The 7,500-nt window shown below is 38.5% G+C and overlaps 1 long non-coding RNA gene across 1 annotated transcript in view; it reads right to left on the reverse strand.

The window, feature by feature from the left end:
- Nucleotides 1-5,734: 5,734 nt before the first annotated feature.
- The window catches only part of LOC127012420 (uncharacterized), a 1,817-nt gene continuing 51 nt past the window's right edge, over nt 5,735-7,500 (reverse strand). The window contains exons 1-3 of the long non-coding RNA XR_007765912.1: nt 7,218-7,500; nt 6,360-6,611; nt 5,735-5,752 (exon numbers count right to left, since the gene is read on the reverse strand). The exon at nt 7,218-7,500 is cut by the window's right edge and continues 51 nt beyond it. This is a non-coding gene — a long non-coding RNA (uncharacterized LOC127012420). The remainder of the gene's footprint in view (nt 5,753-6,359; nt 6,612-7,217) is intronic.

Genomic DNA, 7,500 nt, shown 5'->3' on the forward strand with positions numbered 1-7,500 from the left:
AAGGTGCTGGAAGGGATCATGGTGAATCGACTGAAGGATGTGCTACCGGATGGCTGCAGATGGCAATTTGGATTTCGGCCTGGACGCTGCGTTGAGGATGCGTGGATGCACGCTAAAAAACACCGTTTCCACCAGCCGCGAGAGGAGGGTGCTGGGAATCTTTGTTGATTTCAAGGGTGCCTTCGACAATGTTGAGTGGAACGCGGTGCTGGATCGGCTTATCGACGTCGGCTGTCGAGAGATAGACTTGTGGAAAAGTTATTTCTCCGGTCGAAGTGCCAGTATCATCAGCAGTTACGAAGCGGCCACAGTGTCGGTTACACGGGGCTGCCCGCAAGGGTCCGTCAGTGGTCCCATTTATTTGGAACCTACTGATGGATGTGCTGCTTCAGCGCCTGGAGCCACATTGTGCTCTGAGCGCGTTTGCAGATGACTTGCTACTTTTCGTCGATGGGAATTCTCGTGCGATCTGGAGCGAAAGGGTGAGCAGTTGATGGACATCGTGGGAGCCTGGGGAGCTGAGGTTGGAGTGAGTGTGTCAACCAGCAAGACGGCAATCATGTTGCTGAAAGGGAATCTTTCAGACACTAGGAGACCGACGGTACGGTTTGCTGGAGCAAGCCTGCCATACGTCACCAAATTGCCGGTACCTTGGCATCTTAGTCGGCGAGCGGATGAGCTTTCTCCCGCATATCTCTGCTCTCAGAGATCGGCTGGCTGGAGTTGCCGGGAGGGCTAGCACGGGGTGCTCCGAGTCGATTGGGGGGCTCAGCTCCCGTGCTAAGAGGACGATATACAGCGGACTCATGGTCCCCTGTGCACTCTTCGGTGCCTCGGTCTGGTACAAGGCGGCGAGCAAGGGCAAGTCCTTAAGACTCCTCACCTCGTGCCAGAGGACCATCCTATTAGGATGCCTACCGGTATGCCGCACAGTGTCCACGGTGGCACTGCAGGTGCTTGCTGGTGCTCCTCCAATGGATTTAGATGCTCACAGGATGGCAGTGAAGTTTAAGCTCAGAAAGCACGTTCCCCTGACGAGAGCGACTGGCTCTATGGACAGGACTTGTCTGTGTTGGACTGGAAATCCAAGATGGCTCTGCTAGACGAATGTCTGCTAAATGAGTGGCAACTCAGATGGGACCAAGCGGCTCACGGTTTTGTGACTCGCCAGTTTTTCCCAGAGGCAGCGTTCGTCTACAAGAGGAAGGACTTTGTCTTCACCTTAAGAGCCGGATTCTTGCTGACAGGACACGGGTCGTTCAACGCTTTCCTCCATGGTAGAACCCCTCAGCACCACAACCGCATGCTCATGTGGAGAGGAGAGTGAGGACTGGCTTCACGTACTATGTGAGTGCCGCCTCTATAGCGATTTGCGTGACTTGGATGCCCTTGGCATTGTTCGAGTCCAAGAACGATGGAACGTCGCAGGAGTAGTCGAGACCCCAGAACGGATGCGTCTCCTAGGAGCTTTTGCTGATGCTGCCTTCTCGAGGCGTAGGATGGAAGCGACGAGGGAATGAACCGCAGGCGCCGGGACAATAGTCCCAAAACCCCCTTGCCGTGTGGCAACGGCGAAGAATACTGCCACAGCTTGTCATTGCTTGTCGTAGGAGGCGACTAATATGACATGGTTGCCCATCCGAGCTTGTCGGAGCTGAAGGGGTGAGGCCCACCGAGCCTGAAATTTCGGTGCCACGGGTTGAGTGGTTCTCCAAGGCTACTCATTGAGGTCGGCCCCCTAGTGGGAGTTTCGTTGGTGGCTGTGGTTGACACCTATATCGCGGGTAGAGTCCCCGGGCTCGACGTGGATGTTGCGTTAATACAACTCGGGTGCTGCGACCCAAAGAACAGTAGAGATTTTAGATAGATCTCGCCCCTATGCAAGGGGGAGTGCTTGCCCGACAAGCAAGTACTTAAATTGCTACTGGGGTGGTTGCTATGTACATAGCTATAGCTTCTAGTCCAGGGCGTTGGTTTGGCGCTTAACCCAGACCCTTGCATTATATACTCCCTTGTGGGTATATTAGAATGCCGTGGCTGTAATCCCTTCAGTGCGGAACACGTCACGTTAAATAAGTTCGGAGGGATCCGAGACACACCTGTCCCTATCTACTATCTAGCGAAACCACAGCCAAGGGAACGGGCTTGGAATAATTAGCGGGGGAAAGAAGACCCTTTTGAGCTTGACTCTAATCTGGCAGTGTAAGGAGACATAAGAGGTGTAGAATAAGTGGGAGATATTAGACCTCGGTTTGGTATCGCCAATGAAATACCACTACTCTTATTGTTTCCTTACTTACTTGATTAAATGGAACGTGTATCATTTTCCTAGCCATTATACGGATATATTTATTATATCTTATGGTATTGGGTTTTGATGCAAGCTTCTTGATCAAAGTATCACGAGTTTGTTATATAATCGCAAACAAATTCTTTAATAAAACGGTGCATTTATGTATTTTTGATTTGAAAATTTGGTATAACTCCAATTACTCAGGTATGATCCAATTCAAGGACATTGCCAGGTAGGGAGTTTGACTGGGGGCGGTACATCTCTCAAATAATAACGGAGGTGTCCCAAGGCCAGCTCAGTGCGGACAGAAACCACACATAGAGCAAAAGGGCAAAATGCTGACTTGATCTCGGTGTTCAGTACACACAGGGACAGCCAAAAGCTCGGCCTATCGATCCTTTTGGTTTAAAGAGTTTTTAACAAGAGGTGTCAGAAAAGTTACCATAGGGATAACTGGCTTGTGGCGGCCAAGCGTTCATAGCGACGTCGCTTTTTGATCCTTCGATGTCGGCTCTTCCTATCATTGTGAAGCAAAATTCACCAAGCGTTGGATTGTTCACCCAATGCAATGGGAACGTGAGCTGGGTTTAGACCGTCGTGAGACAGGTTAGTTTTTACCCCTACTAATGACAAAACGTTGTTGCGACAGCATTCCTGCGTAGTACGAGAGGAACCGCAGGTACGGACCAATGGCACAATACTTGTTCGAGCGAACAGTGGTATGACGCTACGTCCGTTGGATTATGCCTGAACGCCTCTAAGGTCGTATCCGTGCTGGACTGCAATGATAAATAAGGGGCAATTTGCATTGTATGGCTTCTAAAACCATTTAAAGTTTATAATTTACTTTTTAAACGACAATGGATGTGATGCAATGTAATTTGTAACATAGTAAATTGGGAGGATCTTTGATCACCTGATGCCGCGCTAGTTACATATAAAAGCATTATTTAATACAATGACAAAGCCTAGAATCAATTGTAAACGACTTTTGTAACAGGCAAGGTGTTGTAAGTGGTTGAGCAGCTGCCATACTGCGATCCACTGAAGCTTATCCTTTGCTTGATGATTCGATAATAAAATTGCATAATTTATTTGTTGTGTTGAACTTCTTATATAAAGTTCAACCAACAATCTATTTGTATGCATTGATTGTTTTGCTTGGCTTTGTGGCGAATTTTTAATCCTTTATATATTACATTCCTAAGGTCTAGATTTTCAAGTAAGAGACCAATTTGATTAACATATCAATATAAGTACAACTCGACCATCTAATAATAACAATATGAATCGTCATCTTATTAGTGACGCGAAGATTGGCAAACATATAATATAAAAATATTCCTAAGGTCTAGATTTTCAAGTAAGAGACCAATTTTGATTAACATATCAATATAAGTACAACTCGACCATCTAATAATAAACAATATGAAATCGTCATCTTATTAGTGACGCGAAGATTGGCAAACATATAATATAAAAATATTCCTAAGGTCTAGATTTTCAAGTAAGAGACCAATTTGATTAACATATCAATATAAGTACAACTCGACCATCTAATAATAACAATATGAATCGTCATCTTATTAGTGACGCGAAGATTGGCAAACATATAATATAAAAATATTCCTAAGGTCTAGATTTTCAAGTAAGAGACCAATTTGATTAACATATCAATATAAGTACAACTCGACCATCTAATAATAATATGAATCGTCATCTTATTAGTGACGCGAAGATTGGCAAACATATAATATAAAAATATTCCTAAGGTCTAGATTTTCAAGTAAGAGACCAATTTGATTAACATATCAATATAAGTACAACTCGACCATCTAATAATAATATGAATCGTCATCTTATTAGTGACGCGAAGATTGGCAAACATATAATATAAAAATATTCCTAAGGTCTAGATTTTCAAGTAAGAGACCAATTTGATTAACATATCAATATAAGTACAACTCGACCATCTAATAATAACAATATGAATCGTCATCTTTTTAGTGACGCGAAGATTGGCAAACATATAATATATAAAATATTCCTAAGGTCTAGAATCTTAAGCAATAGACCAATTCAACTAAGAGTTGACATATAAAAAATATGTTCCTTTTAATGTTAGCAAAATTTTATCGTCACATACTGTTAGTGACGCGAACGTTTTTTTCTCCATGTTTATATGAATGTTTATTCAAAGGTAGAAAGGCAGGATCGTTTATTTTATAAGTGAAGCGATAAAAAAATATTATGCAATAGGACATCTATTTATAAATATTTTTAAGTCTTAGAAATTCAAGTAAAGAGATTCAAAGAAATTCATTCAACTTAGAGCGCACATATAATTAAAACTATTCCTGAGGTTTAGAAACCAAATTAAATAAAGAGGACATATAAACGTATGTGGTATTTTGATGGTAGTAAAAATGTATCGCGATATTATTAGTGACGCGACCAATTTTTATATCTCTTTGCTCCATGTGCAAATATATCTAGTGTTTAGATAGTCAATTAAAAATGACAATTTTAACTAAAAGACTTAAAAAAGTGTTTGTCAAACTTATAATTTTGTCAATACTATATAAAACGCCAATCATATCCTTATAAAAGTAAATACGGTATATGTTATAAATACAAAACCATATATAAATAAAAAAAATGAAATCGTATGTATATGGCTTATAGGTATAATACCTATAAGGCATAATAATGTATAATATTAGCAAATATACATATATAAAGTGCATAAATTGTATAGATATGGCATAAGAGAAGGCATTTATGAGAATAGCTAGTAGAATTTGCCCCATACACTACTAGCGAAATGAGATATTTATACCTAGTGAGGGCGGCACTTAGTACTATAAATTGTGGCAAAATAAATCTTATGCAAATGCATAGGATTTTGTCAATACCGTACAAAAAACTAAGTAAAACGTATGGATATTGAAAAATAAATGGATTATATTCATAAAATACGAATATTTCTTGCATTCTCTTGTTATACGAGAGAATATCATACGGAGCGGGCAGCCCCTAGTATAGTAAGCAGTCGAATGGGAGACAGCGTGTCCAAAAAACACCTATAGGGAGGTGGTCGTTGGCGGACCTCTCCTCGTATTGGTCAAACTTATGATTTGTCAATACAATATAAAACGCCAATCATATCCATATAAAAGTGAATACAGTATATGGATATGAATAAAAAACCATACATAAATAAAAAAAAATATGTATAAAAAAATGTATACATATATTTATATTAAGCAATCGTATGGATGTGGCTTATAGGTATAATACCTATAAGGCATAATAATGTATAATATAGCAAATATACATATAAAAGTGCATGAATTGTATAGATATGGCATATAAGTGACATATTTATGAGAATAGCTAGTAGAATTTGCCCATACACTACTAGCGAAATGAGATATTTATACCTAGTGAGGGCGGCAGCTAGTACTATAAATTGTGGCAAATTAAATCTTATGCAAATGCATAGGATTTTGTCAATACCGTACAAAAAACTAAGTAAAACGTATGGATATTGAAAAATAAATGGATTATATTCATAAAATACGAATATTTCTTGCAATTCTCTTGTTATATGAGAGAATATCATACGGAGCGGGTAGCCCCCTAGTATAGTAAGCAGTCGAATGGGAGACAGCGTGTCCAAAAAACACCTATAGGGAGGTGGTCGTTGGCGGACCTCTCCTCGTATTGGTCAAACTTATGATTTTTGTCAATACTATATAAAACGCCAATCATATCCATATAAAAGTGAATACAGTATATGGATATGAATAAAAAACCATACATAAATAAAAAAAAATATGTATAAAAAATTATACATATATTTATATTAAGCAATCGTATGGATGTGGCTTATAGGTATAATACCCTATAAGGCATAATAATGTATAATATAGCAAATATACATATAAAAGTGCATGAATTGTATAGATATGGCATATAAGTGACATATTTATGAGAATAGCTAGTAGAATTTGCCCATACACTACTAGCGAAATGAGATATTTATACCTAGTGAGGGCGGCACTAGTACTATAAATTGTGGCAAAATAAATCTTATGCAAATGCATAGGATTTTGTCAATACCGTACAAAAAACTAAGTAAAACGTATGGATATTGAAAAATAAATGGATTATATTCATAAAATACGAATATTTCTTGCATTCTCTTGTTATATGAGAGAATATCATACGGAGCGGGTAGCCCCTAGTATAGTAAGCAGTCGAATGGGAGACAGCGTGTCCAAAAACACCTATAGGGAGGTGGTCGTTGGCGGACCTCTCCTCGTATTGGTCAAACTTATGATTTTGTCAATACTATATAAAACGCCAATCATATCCATATAAAATTGAATACAGTAATATGGATATGAATAAAAAAACCATACAAAAATAAAAAAAAAATATGTATAAAAAATTATACATATATTTATATTAAGCAATCGTATGGATGTGGCTTATAGGTATAATACCTATAAGGCATAATAATGTATAATATAGCAAATATACATATAAAAGTGCATGAATTGTATAGATATGGCATATAAGTGACATATTTATGAGAATAGCTAGTAGAATTTCCCCATACCACTACTAGCGAAATGAGATATTTATACCTAGTGAGGGGCGGCACTAGTACTATAAATTGTGGCAAAATAAATCTTATGCAAATGCATAGGATTTTGTCAATACCGTACAAAAAACTAAGTAAAACGTATGGATATTGAAAAATAAATGGATTATATTCATAAAATACGAATATTTCTTGCATTCTCTTGTTATAACGAGAGAATATCATACGGAGCGGGCAGCCCCTAGTATAGTAAGCAGTCGAATGGGAGACAGCGTGTCCAAAAACACCTATAGGGAGTGGTCGTTGGCGGACCTCTCCTCGTATTGGTCAAACTTATGATTTTGTCAATACTATATAAAACGCCAATCATATCCATATAAAAGTGAATACAGTATATGGATATGAATAAAAAAACCATACATAAATAAAAAAAAAAATATGTATAAAAAATTATACATATATTTATATTAAGCAATCGTATGGATGTGGCTTATAGGTATAATACCTATAAGGCATAATAATGTATAATATAGCAAATATACATATAAAAGTGCATGAATTGTATAGATATGGCATATAAGTGACATATTTATGA

The sequence above is a fragment of the Drosophila biarmipes genome, unplaced genomic scaffold (genome assembly GCF_025231255.1).
Source record: "Drosophila biarmipes strain raj3 unplaced genomic scaffold, RU_DBia_V1.1 ptg000078l, whole genome shotgun sequence".
Classification (NCBI taxonomy): domain Eukaryota; kingdom Metazoa; phylum Arthropoda; class Insecta; order Diptera; family Drosophilidae; genus Drosophila; species Drosophila biarmipes.